The sequence below is a fragment of the Rhopalosiphum padi genome, chromosome 2, assembly GCF_020882245.1.
Source record: "Rhopalosiphum padi isolate XX-2018 chromosome 2, ASM2088224v1, whole genome shotgun sequence".
Classification (NCBI taxonomy): Eukaryota; Metazoa; Arthropoda; class Insecta; order Hemiptera; family Aphididae; genus Rhopalosiphum; species Rhopalosiphum padi.
In genome coordinates this window covers 88,785,467-88,809,192 of record NC_083598.1, presented here as the reverse complement: position 1 = coordinate 88,809,192, position 23,726 = coordinate 88,785,467, and the positions used below count along the sequence as shown (strand labels likewise).

At 26.9% G+C, this 23,726-nt stretch overlaps 1 protein-coding gene and 1 long non-coding RNA gene across 5 annotated transcripts in view; one reads left to right on the top strand and one right to left on the bottom strand.

The window, feature by feature from the left end:
* Positions 1-23,726, bottom strand: part of LOC132920758 (uncharacterized) — a 181,129-nt gene that overhangs the window by 82,032 nt on the left and 75,371 nt on the right. The gene's annotated exons all lie outside the window — the stretch shown is intronic.
* On the top strand, positions 14,525-16,351 carry LOC132921039 (uncharacterized). Its single transcript, XR_009660820.1, has 2 exons — positions 14,525-14,971; positions 15,841-16,351. It is a non-coding gene; the product is annotated as an uncharacterized LOC132921039 (long non-coding RNA).

Here is a 23,726-nt window from a genome sequence, read left to right as displayed (position 1 = left end):
AACAATTTACTTTAATAGAGGAAGCGGCAACAGTTATGAATTCAATATCCAGTCAATATTGTATGCATTTAATTACATAATAAATAATCACTATTTAGGTTAAGTTAAAATCAATTTACTACTAAATACAAATTCTTCAGAGATCACGTATTCATACTACCACTTAAGATGCATTATTTTAATCAGTGCCTCATCTTTGACTCAAAAGCCTTAGATTTTGATTTTTAGAGTCAGTATTAAATTGCATAATTTATATTTGTTTTGCTTGGACGATTGGTCGTAAGTGTTGAAAAAAATATTGTTAAAAATGAATAATAATTATTGTCCTACAAAAAAAAAAAAAAAACAGTGATCACAACGAACCGCGATCACGATACAATACTTATGCATATCCGAGTACTAATAAATAATTAATTGGGGACGTACATTGGATTAGAATTGAGCAGGAATTCAATACTGAGAGTCAGTTTTATCCTGTGATAATATTTTGAATTCAACCAAGATTATAGCTTTTAATGCTTTTAACAAACGTATCCATTATTAAACGGTAAACAAAAAATGCAGTGCGTAATAACTTTTGTACGCTTACTACTTCTCTTGAAACCAAATGTACAATTTATCTTGGTCGTGGACTACCAACAACCGTAACTAATGTTACCTATATCAATATGGGATTCCGAAAAATTATGTTAATACTACTATGGTAGTCGAACGCTGTTAACATATTAGCTTTATGACTATATGCACTTAAAAAAAATACAATCATCATTCATTCTTGCTTAAAACTATAATTATATATAGAAGGATTTATGGAAAGTAGTTACTTTCATGTTTATTGAAACTTACTTAACCGAGTGTAATTTACGACAGCTAATAGGATATCGTCAAAGTTAATTTATCCGGTGAACAATAATTTAGTATTTTAATTAGCTTTCAATGTTGCACATAGGTGTATATAGTTATTTAAGATTAAAAACTACGCGTTAAACTCATCGTTCGTAACATATTAATAATTCATTTTTTATTTATGTTTTTCGTAAGAATTTATTAGATTATATTATTTAATCAGTAATTTTCTATTGATCTTAATAACAACTCGGAATAAAAGGTCATTAGTAACCATTACTAGCTATTACTAATACTTAATTTCTAGTTAAACGCTTAATTAAAGTATTCACAAATTATATTACAGATTACATTTTGTTGGTTATAATAATTTCAGAATTATCTTGACTTAACCCTAGGGTTGGGTCAGTATTTAGTTTAAAATACAATAAATTACTTGTTATGTTTACATTCGAGACAAAAAAAAAAAAAAAAAAATTAGTTTAAAATAAATTATTATCTATTGAAACACTTTAACTAGGTGTCGGATATCAAGTTAATTTATGACTGTATTTTATTAGTTAAATAATTCAATTATCAAAACTATCGATTTTTCAAACTTTTTACAGATTAATTTTACCATATAAATGTATATGATCAGAGACGTTTATGTCGTATGTAATTGTGTTTTAGACTATACATCTTTTATAATCAAGATTTTAAATATTCTATTGCAAAATGGAAAAGTAGGTAGGAAAAGTTTCAATAGTCACAGGCGCTGATTTCAAGTTGTAGGTGCATTAAATAGATCGCTGATTAAAAGTAGAACGATCGTTGATGGATTTTACGTAATGGAAAATATATTTAATGTAATATTTTGTTTTAATTAAAAAATATATATTAAACTGCAGTTGTGTAATAGAAAGGTGGAATCAATAAATCATTTAAATTGTTTGTTTTAAGGAATTAAATATATAAAAAGAATATTGAAATGTGTTGATAAATCTGCATTTTTAAATAATTGTTGGGTATCTACGCTTTATTTTAACCATTTAATTTGCACATACTACGCAGAACTTATGATTTAATTTATTGGTACTATTAATATTTAAATCCATGTAATATGAAATGTTTAAAACGAAATGATAAAATGAATATTTTCACAATTTTTCAAGTTTTGGGAGTTAACGTGCTATTGTTTTATAAACTTATTTACTTTGGTCTTTAAAATCCGCAATTGTAAAATTGTATAAAGTGAATAAACATGAATTATTGTGTATTTATTTTATTATAGATGAATTATATATTTTTATATATAAAATATACACTTAAAGTGATTGGAAAACAATGTTTGATACGAACGTCCCAGGTCTTAGTATTTGTAGTAAAAATCTGTGACAATCATAAATTATATGAATATAAAAAGTTATATTATAAATATTAATAACAGTAATAACAGATAATTTTTATAAACTCGGAAAATCAATTATTTTGAATAGTTTTCAAATAAATATACTTAATATACAATTTATAATAACAAGTACACTACACTACATGAAGGATAGACTTAAAAGGATTAAGAAATTACAATATATACTTTACAATATTTTATTTAATATACTAAAATATATACATTATATATATTTTAAATGTATTAATATCTGTATAATATATATTTTTAGTCAAGTTGGTAATTTACCATATTACCATTTACTCTATTTAACTTCAATAAGCGAAAGTTTCAAAGAATTTATGTGTCTGCCAAACTTTTCAATCAGTCACACGGTGTTTTACTTAGTTTTAAAAAATTATATTTCATTTTATAACCCGCATTTTAAATAAAACTGGAATTTAGCTGTTGACATTCTAATCACGCGTGAGTTTTTCAAAGCATATTTATTTTTTACGGTTTTGAACATAATTCATAACTTTTTTGTTCTTTTCAATTACAGAGTCTCAGTACTGAGCTAATTGACATGGAATTGTCTTCAGGGACCTCTGAAACGGAAGTACCGAAATTGAAAGCCACAAAAGTAGCTGATGCAATTGTAAATATTTTATCTTTTCCACGAAATGAAAGTATAAAAGTAAGTGGTATAAAAATATTTATACGATTATTTGTTAAAGTTAAAAAAATAAATAAATAGAAAATGTAAAATTATTGATTTAAAAAATTGAATCATTAAATAATAATAAATATATTTATGAAGGTACTTTATAAATACTGTAATTATATTTCTTAAATACCATTTTATTTTTTTTTTTAGGATTCACAACTTTTAATTATACCAAGTAGTGAAACATATCAACCTTTTTTCAAGGAAACATTTAGTATTCAATGACACTTACTATACTTGAATATTATTAATTTTGTTGTAAGCGTTGTATATATTTGAAAATGTATTTAAGTTATTACTATTGGATTTTATTTGATAGTATAATGATGTACTTGAATAGATGATAATATAGTTATTTTTTGGTTTTTAATTTAATTAAATTTTGTCAGAATTCGTGGAAATGTAAAAATGAAATAATACAGAAATGCAGAAACCTAGAGAAATTCCTAAATTTAACTCCATATGGAACAATAACTGATATAAAACAACAAACTATAAAATTATTTACATGTTATCATAGCTAAGCAATAAATTATTACGAAATTACGGAATATAAAGCAAAATATAAAACTTGGTAACTAGAAAAAAAGATATCGGATATAATATTATTTTTTATAATTTCGATTATTATTATAGTCAAATATATTATATTATAACAATATAATAGATATCTCACAAGTTGTAACGAAATCTTGTTTTTATTATTTATGTATTACGTTTATAAGCCATAAACTATTAAAACATTTGAAAAATATCCTTCCCGATTAAAATGTCTGGCTATATTTCATGTAGATAAAAGTATAAACATCCTGGCCTAGAATACGATGTTGAATAAACAGTTAGACATGACGTTTTTACCATATGCGTCGAAAAGTGCAGTGTTTCAGCCAATATTTTTGAAGTGATCGGCACAGGTACAAATTCAATAGAGAAAAGTCGTCCGTCTATACATTGTCAAGGTGACTGGATTATATACTAACGATACGATCCATTAAATAACTATAAATTTATAAATTAATAAAACAAATATATTATATATACAGGTTTTATACTTTTTCAGGTGATGATAAATGTTACTTTATTTAAATTTAAATACAATACGACGTACTTTATATTATGTAAGCCATGTATAACAGTTGTTTTATTAAATATCGTAAACTATTCATAAAAATAGAATTTTTTTTCTGTTATATATACAACAGTAATACGACTCACACTAGTGTGTTTTTCGTTTATTTTTATTTATTAATATCTTAAAGTATTAATGTTAAAACTTACTTTTAATCTTTTAATAAATGTTTGTTTTGTTATTGTTTTTTATTTCTAATGTCTGTCCAGGATAAATAATAACCGAATTATGTTAACTGAACAGCTTGTCCCAAAAATAATGAAACAAATACTTTTTTTCTTTTAAACCAAATAATATTACTATTTATTTGTTTTATTTGACAATAATATTATTAAGGACTGTTGTTATTTTATATGAATTGGATGGCTCACAATAAAATAATCAATCGTATTTTTGACACCTTTAGATTTTTTTTTTCACAAAATATTTTGCAAAAAGCATTTGTATTACATATATATATAAAAATATTACGATTTACATGGTTATATAAAGTACATATAACACATGTATTGCTTATAAGTTATGACAGAAAAACACAGTTAATAACTTCTAAAATAATTAATGTGTTTTAATAATTAAGTCACAAATTTTAACACGTCTTACTAAATATTATTAAAAGCAAATGAGTTTTTAAAAAAAACAAGCTATTTTTATACTATTTTATTATTTTAATTACTGCCGTCTTAGATTAGTGTAGATTAATGTATATTTATGAATATTAATGAAGTTATCCACCTACATTATGTAGTATGTGAATAAATTCACAACATAATACAATATTATGAATTGAATGAACAAATAAGAAGTAGGGTGAAATAATATTATATTATTATTTTCTGAAAACATTTATTCATAAACATCTCAAATTAAGTCAACCCCACGTCACACCTACTCCGCCCATTTCTTCGATCCAAGACATCTGCCAGACATAAACTATGAATTTATAAAGCAGACCAGTATAATTATTTTATGGCATTCAGATATAGGACTATGTAAAATATCCTTCCAATTTATGAACATTTCAGGTCTGCCAATCAATTTGCCTCTGTCAAATTGTCTCTGTGTTCCTCGGTTTATCAAAAATAATAACCTCTACAGTGACTTAAAAATTCTACTATTTACTCAATCAACCAAATCATATTACCTTTCATTTCATTCAAAGTTAACTTACCGTCAACAATTCAAAATCCACTTATAAATCGACTATCTACCCGCTCAATCTCTGATAACCCCTAGAGACCTCAAACGGAACTAACCTAGAGATTTACTAATATAAATTATAATCTGTCGGTTAACACGACTTGGTTGGGTTTTCTGAATTGAGTTATTCCTGTCATTTTAAACAGTTAAACCCTAATAATTTTTATGTATATACTGCATTAACGCATAGTCAATATTCAATTATAATAATAACATAATTTTTTTAAAATAAATAGATTTGTGGCGTCACAATTATATAAAATAGGTATATATATATATATGTGTGTGTGTATATAATAGCTTAACAAAGTAATTAAAATATTACCATTGAAATAAAAATAGAACTTACATATTGTATTCGATAATTTTATTATTTCTATTATAGGTACTTCAATTTTTTTTTTTGTTATTGAATAATTTATTATTACCTACGATCAACTTTTATACGGTTTTTAGCACTTATTTATTTTTCATTATTAAATTGAAATACGAAAATAATCAGAAAACCTCAGCCGTCTGAATGCACTTAATTTTATAACCAATTGATTAATCACTACAGTGATATACTATAAATAGTATTAAATACTATATCTGTGATAATAAATTGGATTAAAAAGCTTTAAAAATAGTACACACAAACCATAAACGGGATTTCTATTTGCCAAACTTCGATTCAAAATCCACTTATATTCAAACCCTATCCTCTCTATCGCAAAAACTCTCCAATGTAATAAAAGATAAATTATACGTAAACTAAATTAGAATTAAAGTTATAAAATGTACAGAATGCACTGTAATAGATTTATTTCCTAGTGTAAAAATACTAATATTGTTGTTGAGTTAATTTTTTATATTTTATTAATTATGAATAATTAAAAATTACATAAACAAAAGTAAAGGAAAAAAATTGGTTTAAGTCATTGGAAATTTTTATATTTATTTTCATTTTATTTATTTATGATGATAAAAAAGATGAGCCCAATTACAATGGTATGTGGAAACATAATATATTAAATATAGAGAATAAGATTTTTTGAGAGTTATAATATGATTTAAGTAATTAAATTGCTAAGATATAAATAAAAATAAATGATGGAGTTACCTAAAAAAAAATATCAATATTAAAAGTATTTAAATGTAACATGTTTCTAATTAAAGGAGAGTTTTTACCATATACGGTACGCTAGAATGGCACATAAAAAGTATCGATCTGTCTAGTCGCATGACCTGGAACTAGAAATGTTAAATTCGATAACAGATCTGGACAGTAAATATAGCCATTTAATAATTTTTATATAAAATATATATCATATTTTATCCTTTTAACTTGTAGAATATCAAGTTTCAAACATAATAGTAAAGGTTTATTATATGATGCGTGGGGAAAACGTTGAATATGTCATGTAGTATTACTAACAAGTCTTAAAAAGCTACTTTGAATCGCCTCAAGAGAATGGACTGGACCAGTAGAGTGTAAGGAGACCAAATTATTGAATTATAGTCTAAAATTGATTTAACAAAGGCACAGTAGAATGATTTAAAGACTAATGGATTATCAAAATCATTACGACTTCAATTTATAATACCTATCATTGAGGAAGCTCTATTTTAAATATAGATATAATGGCCACCGAATGAAAGAGAGCAGTCAAGATAAATCCCGAAATGTTTCACGTGATTGACTCGAGCTACTTCAACACTTAAAAAATATTTGTTTAATAAAGACGGACGTTTTGTAGAAAAAGTAATAACTTTACATTTTAAAACGTTCAAGTGCAACTTGTTCGTATCACACCAATTACTTATGTTATCAAGATCACGTTGAAGCAATTTAGTGTCAAGTGAAGTTTTTGTCGTACGGAATAATTTATTCATTATTTAGCTTATATTATTCGATATTTATATTATAAAAAATATGCTTGAAAAATTATTAGTTATCGTGCAAGATTAAAGGTCAAATTATTTAATTTTCAACACGTAATGCTCCATTCACTCATCAATTACCTTTCGGTTGTCATTTCCAACTTTTCATGAATGATTTTTTACATGTATTTCATTAAAAATATTTTTAAAAGTTTTGACATTGTTAAAAATAAGGAAAAAATTAAATTTAAAAAAAACTTTCAATCGTTACATTAGTAATTGCTTTTTACGTTGTACGCATAGCAATGTGTTTTTCGATGCACTACGCAGAACTTAGAATGCATATTTCATAAAATATTTGATTTTGAATTTTTTAAATATTTAACAATATAATATAATCACTTTAAAGCGAATCTCGAGTATAATAAATGCATTTGTACATTTATTTAAAATTTCGTATCTTTGAAAATGTCATAATAGTAATACTATGAAAAATAATGATTTTTTTTATTTTTAATAATTTTATCATAATGAACAGATCGTTTAAACGTATTTTAAACGTATTTTCTCTAGTTTTTCACTAAAATGTAATATGACTTATATGAGTATTGACTGTAGTGGAAAATATTAACATAAAAAATCATAATATTTATAATATCGATTTTCTGATATTCTGTTAGGTAGTCGTTAAATTCTACAATTTCCAGATCATAATTTATTCTATAAATAATACAAATAATATAGTCCTTCCTCCTTGCAATTAATATATTATGGATTTATCGTTAAGAGATTTTGTGTAGGATAATCATATTATCTCACAGTCATAATCGAGCAAATTTTAGCGGAAGAATGTCCCATACTAGATCTTACCTCCAAAACAAGTGGTATCTGTCAATAATAAAATAGATAATTTTTAAATAGTATCCAATGTGCTGAGTCATTTGCACGTAGTCATTTCATCGCATACACTTAAAATCATATTTTAATATTGTAATAAGATTAAAAAACAAATATTTCTAATGTTCGTATTTATAACGCAAATTTATTATCCTCAGTATAATATTTGTTTGAAAAGCCACGACTTTGTATTCGTCTCCAAATTGCACGGCTAAAGTGAACAAACTACTGTGTCCAAAAAACGTATAGATACTCGTCTATATTGTACCTCTATTAATCTGCAGTTTATAACCACTAACGTGTTTGTCTTAATTATATTGCATATTATTTGGGCAATAACCAACGAGACAATATGTCTTACTGCATTAACTATAACTCAATAGAAATTAATTATAATTTATTTAAATTATTTCAGAAAAAGTAGGTCTATGAATTACATGTATATATATATCTAAAATTATTATATTGGATTTACGAGTAAGTAACTAATTTGATAAATATAATACAGTAAAGTTGTATTTTTCAGTTTATCAGCACACATTGGCAAACGATTAAAAAGTAAATTCAATAATTTATTGTGAACCAATACAATAAAGCTATTGACTCGAGTCAATAAACAACCTATTAGCTGGGGATTCGAATGACGGAGAAAAAATATGTAATTTTTAATACAAACACAAATTTTGTTTTCAGCGCATATTAGGTCGGTTGTACCTATAATCCACAAACAACACAAAACCTGTGCAACATGAATCTTATACTGATAAATTGCTTATTTCGAATGTTTAATGTTTATTTGTACATCTTATTCCTGTCTATTTTCACCAAGGACATGACAAAATGTTATTTATTGATGTATTAAAGAAACACAAATCGTGAAGGTCAATAATTTGAGAGATTCGCGATTTACATAAACTAAAAATACTTCCGTTTATGTACATCAATGTAGTTCATATTACCGATATAATGTTAACACATATATTAACAAATTTGTAGTCGTAAGTTGAATTCAATTGGATAACATTTATAGGTACTAATAGGGAATGTATACAATAGCTCCCTATTGTTTACCGTATTGTTGTCATGCATCTTGGCGGTCGCATTATATATTATTATATTTCAACTAATGTCCTGATGTACATATTACACAACTTACACGTACTATGCGTATATATATTATTCATACATATATACCAACCCGGAAACAGATAGACCGGAAGAGCGGTTATATTGCAGTAAACAAAAATATTGTTATAATATCGTATGCGTCATGTAAATTATGTTGTGCATGTAAAGCAAACAGTTATAATATGACATCGGTTAAAGTCGAGATACGCATAAGACGACCATAATATTATTATCTACTATTTAATGTATTACTTTATGTTCAATGGTAGACTATACCAATGTAATTTATAACTCATATAAGTTATATAATTCTACAATTCGACTTTGGGCTTTAATGGTCGTTATTTCACTGCGATTCGATCTATAATGTTATGTACATATTCAAAATACGGAAAAAAATTGTTTGACAGAAATACATTTATTTCCGAGTCAAGTGACTCCTATTAAAAAAAAAAAAAAAAAAATAGGATAAGGAGAATGTTTTTTTTGTTATTATAATGTAGACTATTGAGGCTTTTATTATTTCAAAAATATTTTTGTTTTTGTTCGTTTTACTATTGTTGCCATCTTTGGTCTGACTGAAATCATTTATGGTTTGTATTTTTTTTTAATTATTGAAATAGTTGTCATAATAAACATACGAGTGCAAAATTTACTATTATATATAATATTATGTATATTATATAAACGTAAAAATCTATTACATATTTATTTTAGTCACTTTATTTATTTTAAATTTATATGAATTTATTTTTATTAAAAATGTGTAAATAAATATAAACAATTAATCAGTAAGTGTTAATAACGTGTCTACAAAATCAAGTGAGACAAGCGATGTACAAAAACTTACCTACTAACAACTAACAAGTATGAAACATTCGGGATTTTAATGATATACCCTTTTGACTGTGTATATAACCCTCCTTCTTTGAAACTCGTTGAACACAGATTTAAGGTTTTATAGGCTTAAGAAAAACTCCATAACAGAATTTATAGAATATTAAAATTAGTAATTAGGTTGCTGCTTCGTGAAATGTAAAATTAATAAAACTTTTAATCTTTACAATAGGTAATATTGTATAAAAATACTGATTGAGTAAATTATAATACCATAATATAATGTAGTTATCCTAAAAACGTCGCTTTGTAAATTGTTAATGTAGTATAGATCAGGGATGGGCAACGGAAAGTTATTACAGGGCCAATTTAAAAAAAATTTTAATTTAATTTAATTTAGAGTATAGAGAGCAAAAAAAAAGGTCATTCAAAATATGCATTTTAATTTAGCACAGAGTAAGACGATTGACTTTGAAATATTATATGATGCAATTTGAAAATGTAGCGCGGGCCGCCAGTTTCCCACTTCTGGTATAGATGATAAACTATACAGGTACTTAGTATAATTTATAATAATACGTGCCCAACTATAATCCGGAAAGCCTATGTCAAAGGCGGAAACAACAAGTCGTTCTTACCGAATCACAGAAAAGCAAATTTATAATAGGCCATCAGACGATCACACATCGTCTTGATAGGACCCATATAAATACGGGTAGAGCGCCTAGTGTTGTCCTAGTTGTAGTCAGAAGGTAGTCACAGTGTTGGGCTGGCTATTCGCCATTTTCGTAAGGCTACTGCTCACCGTGGACGACCTTATCACAGCCACATCGTCGAAAGTACTTAGCCATTGGCCCCGTACTAATATTTTTTCCATAGCAGTTAGATATTTTTCTATTTTGTTTTATTATTTAAATGTTCAACGCATTATTATAATTTATTTGCCCTCTGAAATACAAATAGTCAACCAGGAACGTTCTAAATCGTTTAAACTATTGAACCGCGGTAACGGTCATCATGACGTCCTGCACAGCGATCACTACAATAGTATGACATAAATATTTATTTATTAATTTAAGATAAATTTTTTATTTGGTTGTTTTTTTTTTTACTTTTATTTAAATAAAAATGTTATGTAAGTAATTTTAGTAAATATCATTCGTGATTTCATTTCATTTGGTTTTAATTTTCAATGTTGGTTTTCGTGGCTTAGTTTCTTTAGTATGATCCCATATTATCTTAAATTATTTTCCTTATAAATGTATAGTTTTTCCAAAAATGTATTTTTTTTTGTATTTAAAATAAAATGTGCATAGTTTTTTGTTGAATTGATTAAAATGTATCTACTACTAATACTAGGCATTTATGAAAGTGTAACTACATTATTTTTGTTACAGTTATAAATGAAGATTTTATAGTTTAATTTTAAAATTTAAATTTTAACTATTTATTGATGATTTAAATTAAAATATACTTTACAATTGAATCAAATCACCTATAACTGCTAACTATAAAATATAATTAAGCAAAATTTTTACGATCTATTTTCTCGTATTATTGACGTATTAAAGCTTGTATTCTGCACACAGCTTTTATTTTTATTACCTGTGTAAACAATTTATTACAGTTCAATAATAATTATAATATGAGACGGATAGTGTTGAAACTCAACAAACATAATGATAACAATTTTAAAAAGTATTATTTATTTAAAACACTGAACAGCAAAGTTAAGTACAATAAAGATCTGGAAAACTGATTATTGAGTGTTTAACGAGTTGAATAAGATTATAATGAGTGCTAATTTTGCTTAAAATCATTTTTGATGAAAAGAATAAGGCCACTAAAAATACAAATTAATACAAAACTATATTTAGATAGAAACTTAGATAATGTTGATATCAATGATATCGATTATTTGAATTTAAACCACAAAGTAACTTATGCGTAGGAGATTATAACGGATTAATATAAGATTTTTGGATGTCGATATGAAACACGGTAAATAAATTAAAAATTATATTATTTGCTTACAATTTTTTCTTTTTGTGACTTAATTCATATTAATTTGTTTCCATAAATAATTTTTGAATTAATTCATTATTAGCGTTGATTGTCATAATGATTGTTAATTTATTAATATATACGTTTGGGGTTTCGTACCTTAAATGGACACAAATATTATAACCTAAACTTCTTAAAGTTATTTTTGTTGATATGCGAAAAATACTTCATTTTCGAGTGTCACACAAAACTAAATTTATAGTATGGCAAGATGTCTAAAAGTTTTTGGTCATTTTCGATAGAAATAAATTGATGCCTCAATCTGTAATATCTCTATAGTGCCCGTAATAGTTGAAAACTTTTAAATTGATAGTCACATGTCTTCCAATAAACCAATCATTTTCTTTTATTCAATAACTATAACTTCTTAACGCTAATCAAAAAGAAAGCGCTAAAATAACTTGATTAAATTAAATTTATAAACATTTTTTATTTTGTAAAAAATCAAAAAAATAGCTGATTTTTAGTGGTTGACTATAAAAATTCACTTCGATAAAAACATCGTAATCAATATGTCTAGCAAATTTATCAACTCAGGTGAAAAACATTTAAATTATTGATTTTTGTAAGACCTTGATCATTACGTTGCTAAAATATGACAATTAATTTAATATTTTGTTTATGATTTTCGTGAACGTAATATAAGTATGTTGTATAATATGTATGACACGATATAATATGTTTATTGTTTTCACTGAGCAGTTATTTTCTCGTTAGAGTGATAGGTATTTTGAAGATATTCTGTTTCGAGACATATCATAACGACTTAAAACCGAGTAGGAAAAAAAATGGTTTTCAAATCCCAATAAATGACTGTTTAGTGATGGTAGAATTTGCGTACGTTATATCAGTAAGTTATCACTTATCAATGGTGTTGACCTATACATTCGCGGCTGTTGTAGGCACGTACGATGTAGTTACACAATAAAAATGTAGGACATATTATTTAAAATACAACCGAGTCCGCTAGCGACTTTATATAAGCCCGGAGGAGATGTCATCCGGCGGCAGTGGGCCGTCGTCCAAAAAACGAGTCTAATAAATCGTTTTCGGATGCGTTAAGAATTGTACAGCACTTATCGAAAATTCGAAACAAACTCAAACGAATTTAAACCACCGCCGCGCCGATGACACTCGAGAAAAAAAAATAACAAAAAACCTTAACGGATCTATATTATGTGTATTATATATATTTTTTTATTTTTTCAACACAATGCGGTGGCGTCCGGTAAATCCTAAAATATATTATGCATATAGGAATTTAAAAAATGTATTGTGTTTATCTGCCCGAGTGCTCTTCGCCGGAATTTAGTATTGTAACACGTCGAGTAAAAATGTTAATTTGTTTTTTTCTACAGTAATTTTACGCCCTACAGGACTGCAAAGTGATTTTGGGCATATTTTTTTTCTCTAGTATTAAAAAAGTATGGCTTTTGAAGTCGGTACTCGTAAAAATATTTATAACTTAGAAATAATTCGATTGTTTTTATCGTAATCAAGTTTCTACACACAGTGCATACTACGTTTCTGTGTTGGATCGAAAGACGATAAAATATTGAATATCATATTATTTTTTAAATTGAAAAAAAAATATAGGTATTTATATATATATATATATATATATATATATATATATATATATAAATAGTTCAGAATAAATAGCACCCTTTTCATCGAAATCATATAATTAAAATATCAACTATACACGGTCGAATTATCAAAGATATAGAATTCATATTATAAACTATATGATAATATGTATTGGTATTGTACATTTTGCTTAAATTTTCTCAAAACGAGACCGTTACACAATAATGTATTTAACAATAAATATAAACTTGAACGTTATCAGAAACATTATGATTCGATTGAACTTGATCCATAGGTAAGATTATAAAGGAAAATCTACATTTTTAGTACACAGATTACCTATTTAAATGGGTACTACTATTAGGTCGTACCTATATATTATCTTCTCGTTTATTCACTTCAATATGATACTGATGTTATCCTGCTATCAATACCTTATACCAATAGGCTCCGAGTGAATTTCTTATTACAGTACTATGCTGAATATTTTTAATATTATAGCCTAACGATGTGAACTTCTCAAATTAAAAATCAATTTTTTTTTTCTTTACTTGAAATAAACAATCTTTACATTAAGGCTTAATTTAGTGTGTTACAAAACGAGACAGTCAGTTTTTATTTTATTTTATTCGTTTATAGGTAATTGCATACGACAAAAAATTGCTCATTAACATTGCCGTAATGAATATTAACCTATTATTTAAATTTTCCGATCAGAAAATGTATGTCAATCATTTTATTGTATTAACAATGAATAGGTGGCGAGATCGATTGACGTGAGGTCGCGAATAACCTACTTAACGAGTATATGTACATAACACTACGTGTGCTGTATAATCAGCCAGCAATTATTTTATGCACGTGGCAACAGCTGCATATTATACGAGCATGCTACTCGCAAAGGGCAAATGATATTATGAAGTTATCAGATGACCTGAGGTTAAGGGGCACAGATAGGTCAAAAACACATCGCTAACCGAAGACGATAAACCGTAGTGAAACATCGTAACGTCAGTGTTGTCAGACGTAACTATTACGCCAGTGATATCTGCAGATATGTGTGATACGATTATTTCTCTACATTGACGCTAAACGGGATTTCGCCGTTTTCGATAAAACTGTATTTTAGTATTGGTTTTTGTCTTTGGCAGAGGTTGCCGTATTTGTTCTCGAATCAATAACGTTTTCCAGATATACGTATTGTATAAAGTGAATTTTTTTTTTTTTTTTTTGTACAAATCTTAACTCAACGTTTGTATGACTTTTAGTTTTTATTTTGAACAAAAAGCCGTTGAAGCCATTGAACATAAAATTAAAATAGGTATAATGTGTTAACAAAATGTAATATATATATATATATATAACAAGAAAACTTTATACAGCCACCCTTTACAATAATAAATGTTTACGCAAGTCGTTTTCATCCGCGAGTTTTCTGAAAATAATTGCTCATAAACTGCACATAGAATTGAATAATATAACAACAGAATATCATTCCGTTTCAATTAAATGTTTCGTCGACTATAATCATATTATATTATTTTTAGTACTCTCGATCGTTATGGTTTATGAATCTCCATTATGATGATTATCGAATAAAATCACATGTCATAAATTATTATATTATAATCACGATAATATAGGTAATAAATCGTTTACCATTATCGCGGAAAATCAAATATATACTATAGTGCATCAGATTTTTAAAATATTTCGAAAAGCAAATGGTCATCGTTTAAACACAGACTTTATCGTACCTGTAATCAAAAATATACGATTTGTATTTATGGTACACACTGACACACTGGGGCGTGTGCAAAAGTGTATTCGACATTAAAAGGTATTATACTATTTAATCGGAAAAAAAACAATCAGTCACGTTAAATTTATATAATATATACGTATACGTGCATTACATTATTATTACATTTATTGTGCTTATATATATATCGTACAAAATTCAATCAAAACATTCGGAATATATATTTTATCACGCGTTTTGAAAATTTAGTGCGGCTGGTGTAGTATATATATGCTATAAAAACTGTAATATTAAATCTCTTACGACAGATCCTGTATAGGTTTTGAACATTAAATTAAACTGACAAATTTAAATGAAAATAATTTAATAGAATTGTATTCAGTAACGTCATCTCCGGTGTATTAATAGAAAATTTTATCTAATATTAGAGATCCGTGGGCGGTGTGCAAAGAGACCATTCACTCAGAAATGTGTTCGTCTGGGAAAGCAACAGTCTCGCGGGATGTGTGACGGGTCGCCTTATCTTGTTTGAACCACAGATTGTCAACATTCATAATAACATCTTCCAGAATAGATCAAACCACTAAGATGTAAGAAACCATGCTGTGGTAACGGATTCCTGCAACTGTCCCAGAAAAAAGTCACGTCAAATTCAAAGCCGTTGCTATATTAGAAAAACCATATTTTTAATTATTTCATATTACTATTATAGAAGAAGTGTAATATGTTTTATATTTTATTTGGTATGACATCTCTACAGATTATAGTATTTATTCGACCAATGAATAATTTAGTTAATGTTTATTTTATAATGAGATGAAATCCACTCAGCTTGTTTTTATTTCTATACCTTAAAATTAATCTGAGACTATTCCATTAAGAGTAAATATTAATGTTTAAATGTTTATACTTTAATATACTAGTACCATTTCTATTGCAGATACAAAAGTATTCAACTTACAACGTTTTTCATTAATCAGTATGTTGATTAAATGCATCAGTGGTTGAAATTAATTGAAAAATAAAATGCAGAATAACGCTTAACCGTCAAGGACATTAGAAAATGAAATAATAATAAAATTACCAGTATTTCAATTATAAGCTTAAAAACGTTTTTATTTAAAAATTAATTGGCAAGAAATATATATATATATATATATGTTTAATAAAGATTGAAGTATTTTAAAAAGAATATTCACTTTAACATAGTCTATGAAATGTTTAGCCCGTTAATCGTTATTAACAATTTGACTACATATAATATTGAATTTTTTTTCGGTTTATTTATGAATTAAACCGTATCAGATTGTTGATTTTCCTCCTACAAACAGTAAACTATAATAAATTACACTTTTTTCTGAATGAAATATCTATAAATACATAAACCAATAATCAGAATTGGTTTTATATAAAAAGTTATAAATACATTTTTATTTTATTTTATAACCGATCATTAGTTTTAAATGTTTAAATATTATATATATATATATATATATGTATCACAATTATTATATTAATAAACCAAAATACTCACTGAAAAAAGTTTATTAAAAATAATGTTTATAAATATTTAATAAAATAAACTCTAGCCAAATTTCCAAACATTTTAAACTTTGATATACATTAAACATAAAAGAAACATATTGTTTATTGTAATAAAAAGTTATTTATTTATATCAATTTCGAATTAAGACATAACTATTTTTTTCAAACTGAAAAATATTTTAAACAATTCTAAAAATAAATATCTTACCTTAAATTTTTAAATCAAAAATCGACTTTGTGGTTTTTCTTTTTTCTTTCAAACACCATAAATTTTTAGATTAATATATAATAGTTCACACTAAAAAAAACCCTTATTCATTACTTTTACTTTAAGATTTTTGTTTAAATTTGGATTTGAAATTTTCACTATATTTATGCGTATTATTATCATAATACAGTTTTCAAAATATTTTGTCTCATGTTGAGCTCTTTATAGACTTTTAAAATGTCTTATATTTTAATGGTTTTTTCGATTCATGCCGATATCATTTTTGGTTCCTAGATCAAAATTCTTGAAAATGTATGTAAAATTCTTGATCAGTAGCTCTTACAGCAGTAAAATAATGCCAAAAATGATAACCTTATCCGAATCGATGATTTTTACATAGCTATACGTTATGCTAAAAATGTTATCTATAATATCGTTTGTCTGCAGCGTAAATAAATATTATGTCCGAGTCTATAAAAGAAATAACTATAAAGACACATTTTAAGCTCAGGCGTGTCGTCACTAATCTAATAATATTTTCAATGAGTCGCCAGGCTGTAAAATGTAAGTACCTACCACCTGGCTTCTAAATTGTATTATTCCCTAAACGTGTTTTTCTTTGTCTAGTAAGATTTTTTCGATATAAAAAATAATTAATAATAATTTGTTTTTATAAATAATGGACGGAGCCGCGAACGCGTTGTAAAGTATGTGTGCACGTTAGAGGTGCGGTCTTGAGAAAACAACGAAGAACGTTAAATAAATACTTTGGCGTAAAACGCAATATACACGTGTACCGCAGTTGTACAAGCGTATACGTATAGTGGTACCAGTCACTTGTGCACCACTGAAAGCGTACGCGACCGGCGACGAATCTCTCTCTATCTGTTCGTTTCGAAAAATAAATAAATAAATATATCGAAAAGTCAAAAGTTATTGTACGGCGCGCGTTTCGTTTTCTTTAAACCGCGAACAAAGTGAACGAACACGTATACGCTCGATTGCAACAAACAATAATATCGTTTTACTACGCGTGAACGATCATGTGAATTCGTCAAAATGTCGTCGGTATAGGCACCTGCGCCGTCTGCTATAGTTAAAAGCATAATACTATTATAGACTATATATAGCGCGTGCACGAACGCGTCAAAAGTCGACGTTTTAGTAGACGTTAACCACCTATACCGCCGCGCCGTTGTTCCAGTATACCTACGTATTTTGGTTCGCGTGCGACTTAAATGGTATCACATCATGATTGATAACTCCCTGGAAAATTCTAATAGTATTTATTTATCCGTATTTCGTGTAGTATAATATTGTTACTTTAAGCCACGTTAACGCAAAACGATTATGAAATATTCATTATAATAATATAAAATATCATATTATATTTTTAGCTGAAAAAGTGTTTGGAGTTTTTATTATTATTATTATTATTTTACCATTGTGTACTGCGCTTATTGTAATATCCAAACCGACAAAAACAATGCAGAGTCGGGGCGGTATTAGACTCGAGTTTAACTACTTCACTTTTTTTTTCCTTTCAAAGTTTTCTGAAGCCGTTCTTTTAGTACGCGACCACGCGTACGCAAGTGACGATCTAATTCCTCACGATTTGTATTGGTAAAGACTCCGGGCCAGTTTAATCCTTCAATTATAACCGGATCAGTACACTAAATAAGTGAGATTACAATCGATATTTATTACATTATGCATATACACGTCGAATAGTCCGTTTGGATTATTATTATTATTATTATTATTATTAGTATTAGTCGCACGAAAATTATATTGGCAGCGATTTCATACAATATAGCTACTAATTTAAATATACAACACCCTTAGTCCTTTTATACGCCGGTGTATACTGTGTAGTATATACCCAATATGTATTTCACAAGTATAATGAAATTAAATCGTATGGATCCCAAAAAAAAAAAACTATATATATATATATATATATTACACATGTTATTGTAATATATTCGCCTCACGTTATACTATCATATTAATGATGGAGAGAAAATAATTTCCGCAACACTGTGAGTTAAAACCGGAAATAATTGGATTGCGTTCGGTCGCCTGGAATTGAAATTTTAGTAATTAAACATTTTTTTTACCCATTTTTTTTTTTACGATTTTTACTACCTGCACGTTATAAAACTATTAATCTTGCCATGTTGTTGAAAAGTCCGGAACAAATAGCATTAAAAATGTCTTTGTATTTTAATGTTATGATTTTTATTAAGGAGTTAGACATTAATGTAAATTAATGGAATTCGATCCAGATAACATTCAAGCATTTTCAAGCAGCTTTCATCGGTTGATTATATTTTTAAAGCATACGATTTACTGTATTTAACTCGATAAAACAGCGTACACGTTGATTTTGAATATTCTAATGAAAAATAAAAATACAAACGGTAAACCAGCTCTAATGTATACTATAATTAGGTCACTGTAATAGATAATGTGTTTAATTTTGAATTCAGCGATAAATCATTGTAGAAGAAAAACAATTTTGATAGGTGTGGATCAGTTATGTTATATTTCTACGAATAATTAATATTATGTGATATTTATTTTATTGTTGTTAATTAATGTTTTCTTGATTAGGTGGGTTGAATCTATTTCTACAACATGGAGTATTAAACACACAAATCATTATGATACCAGCACATTCAAATACTCAACTCATAAGTATTTAAACTATAACCATATTATTTAGTTGTAAAATCTTGCTTGAAATATTATTTACATTAAATGTCAAAAAAAAATTGGTTGTAATATTACATAAATAGTAATTGAATGTATATTTAGAACCAAATTTACCTAATTATATTATATATTTAATTATTATTATCAATTATAGCATATTGCATAGTATGAGTGTATTAATAATTTTAATAATACATTAACAAATAAAATAACATTCATATTATTTTAGAAACATTTACTTTTACAAAAACTATTTATTTTTATTTTTTTAAGTACATTCGAATGGCCTTATTTGTCTACCATAATGTTCCACCGTATTTAATATTTATTATTTTTAAAAACGTGACCTATAATTAATATTTAATATTAAATCATTATAATATATAAATTATCTAATTATAATGTGTATTCGATTTTAAAAATTTTATAAAAATATTGATGCTAAGTATTATAAATTGTTGAACGAACAGTTATCTTTTAATCATTAATTGCATTTTGAAGTTTAGATATTATAAGTACAGTAGCAAGGGACTTCCTTTATTATTTGTGATGTAACTACACTTATTTAATTTTTAAAAGTTTATAAATACAAAATGATTTATTTATTATTTGATATTATGTAGTACCGCAGTATTTGCATAAAAGTATTCTACTTAAAATGATTACATTTAAATTACTAGTTGTCATCGGTAATGGTTGTGCTAACAATTTTATGGTCAAAAAAGGGAAACATAAATTCTGCAATTGCACGAATCTTAAATTTTAATTTTCTTGAAAGAAAATGTTTGTATAATTTAATATTTTTTTGTTAAATGAACGGCCAGTTTAATTTTAAAATTATCATCCAGTGTAAAAAAAAAAAAATGGTTGAATATTATATTATTTTATATAATATACGATATCATTAATTTTTACAATGGATTAGTTTAAGCTCGGTTTCCGCATTGTTTCACGCGGTACATTATACCATACCAGATTTAATTTAATGCAAACAATTCACTGACTATTCAGCCTGATTCAAAGTTATACGGACGGACGTATACTATGCCGTATTATTATGCGTGAATATTTTTCGTGAACACCACTTGCTCTCTATAAGTTATAACTATTAGACCACATATCGATTATTCGTGAACTTCTTTACCTGGTTAACCGTATATTAAATAACAATTTGATTATGTTTTAGTGATAAAAAAAAAATTAAGCGGCCCAGGTAAAAGACATGTTTTTATTCTAAAAACAGATATTTTGTAAAATATATACGATAACAATAATCAAAGTAAAAGATAATTTATAAAAAAAATTAAAAAGTATAAGATTTATTAGAACCTCGAAACTTATCTCAAAACATAAAAATTACGGTTTTTGTTTTGAAACAAACTAAATATTATGATTAAGGTCTATAGTTAGTCCGGTGTCACAGATTTCTGATACACTCAAACGGTTTTAAATCCGATAAAAATTTATAACGAAGTGGCAAGTTTATTTTATCCCTTCCCCTCTCATATTCCGCGATGGAATTATCCTAGGCCTACTTTAAACCCGGTATAAATCGGTTCCAGAGGAAGGTAAAAACAAATAATAATAATTTGTGTTTATCGTAAACGCGCGGTATATACGCTATCTTATGGTTATAATAATATTACAACGCACTCGCATTATGTTATTATTATGACTATTGTAATATCACGTACCCATATAGTGTAGGTATACCATGAAATGTATTGTACTTTGCTCCGAAAGTGTGGTCAGTGGTCGCAGCTCCAAGATGTACGACGAATGCGGCACATGGCCGTACGCCAAAACCCATATCTCTATTTACTGACTGGTACTTTGTTCGCGTAAAAATATCGCGCACCAGTGGACAAATGAACGTATGTCGCACTTTTGGTGCACCCTCCGCTGAATGATGACTGGCTGTGTGCGGTACAGCGGCAGTTTACTCGGAAATACAAAATGAAATACAAACGTACAAAATATGTACGATGATAAAATCCAGGTACGCATCACACGAATCGGTCTAAAAAATAGTCGAAAATACTTCAAATCACACGAAAACAAAAATATTATTATGCTAATCCGTTATTTTTATTTTTGGAAATTCGTTAAATTCGATTACCTAACGCATTGCGTATCATCGCTTAGGTAAAAAATTTAAATCGTCTGATACGTACAACAGTGTTGGCTGGTACCGAATTGGTTCCCGAGCTCCAACCCCACATCCCGAATTGGTTCCCGTTTGAAAAAGGTATTTTATTAAGTTAAGCCGAATTGGTTCCCGTTTAATTACGCACATTTTCCTTCTCAATTTTACAAGCTTAGGACTGTCAACTTAAAAGTAGGCTTGGTTAAAAATGTGCGTTAATGTGTGTTATAAAAAAAAAGATAGAATATATACAATTTTAAATCGTTGATTTGGAAGTCTATAGTCTTATTAATATAATCAGTCATACAATTTTCCAAGTACTTGTTGTTTTTTTGTTGTTTGCTAGTTAGTTTTCTAGTATTATTACTTCGAAATTTTATGTAATTTAATGTTTGAATGCTATTTAAAGTTTCCATAAAATAAAATATATTAGGATGGGCACTTGTAAATTCTTTATTCAGCTTTGAATGGAAACGATTCGCAACAATTTGTAGTAAATTAAAAATTACCTGTACGCAAACGGGAACCAATTCGGCTCAACTTAATAAAATACCTTTTTCAAACGGGAACCAATTCGGCCAAACGGGAACCAATTTGGTTACTCCCACAGTGTTAACCTTACCGTGCACGTATTGTACGCGGTATTATTTGGTACAGAAAATACCTGTACAACTCACTCCTATCGCGTTGCCGTATGTGCTGATGGAGATTTTGATACGCAATAATATCTGAACATAAAAATGTAGTTTGGACACGGGCTACAGATCCAGACATTTTTTACACTCGCGTTTATATAAAATACAATTAATATTTTTTTATATTAATTCAAATTATCATAAATGTTGGTTGTTATACGGTTAAATGGTACATTGTAATATAATATATATTAGAACGGAGTTTAATGCAATGCGGATTATTTATACATATATGTTATATAAACAGAAACCGCTATGGAGTTGTAGCAGATGTAAATAATTAGATGACTCGTTTAATATTTAAATAAAATGCTATAGTTTTGTCAACACACAAAACGTTGTTTGCTATTTTATTTATATTTATTATTATTTACATCATGTACTTAAGTTTTTGTACTTCCGAGGAATAAAGGCGTCTAAATTAAAATTGTGGAATTTTACTTGCATTATTATTCTGATAACTACAATTCTAATTCGACTTCTATTCAATAACTTTTTATTAATAATATTATTAAAAATAAATACAAATAAATACGTATTATTACATATTTTATTATATTAATCGTATTAAGTTATATCTAATACACTGTAATGTTCGTATAATATTCTACTTCCATACATTCGACATTCATTACGAAATGCCCACAGATTATTTGTTAGGTACTTGTTTGAATTGTGTATCAATACAATAACTTAACAATGACGTGTTGACTAGTATTTTATCATGTATATTATTAGTAGTAACAAGGCGTAATATTATACTTATTGTGATGTATGGAAATTATAATATAAGAACATATTATTATTATATAGCAAACGAAAATGTTGGATGAATTCGATACATTTTTATGGAAAGTTATAATCAATCAACCGCGTAAGTACCTTTATGGTATATTAAAAGTATCGTAGGTCTATATGATCCATCTAGTAAAACTATACTAGGTTAATTTTACCCCAGTATAAACATCTGTGCGCAAGAAAAGCCAATTAAATATCTGTTTC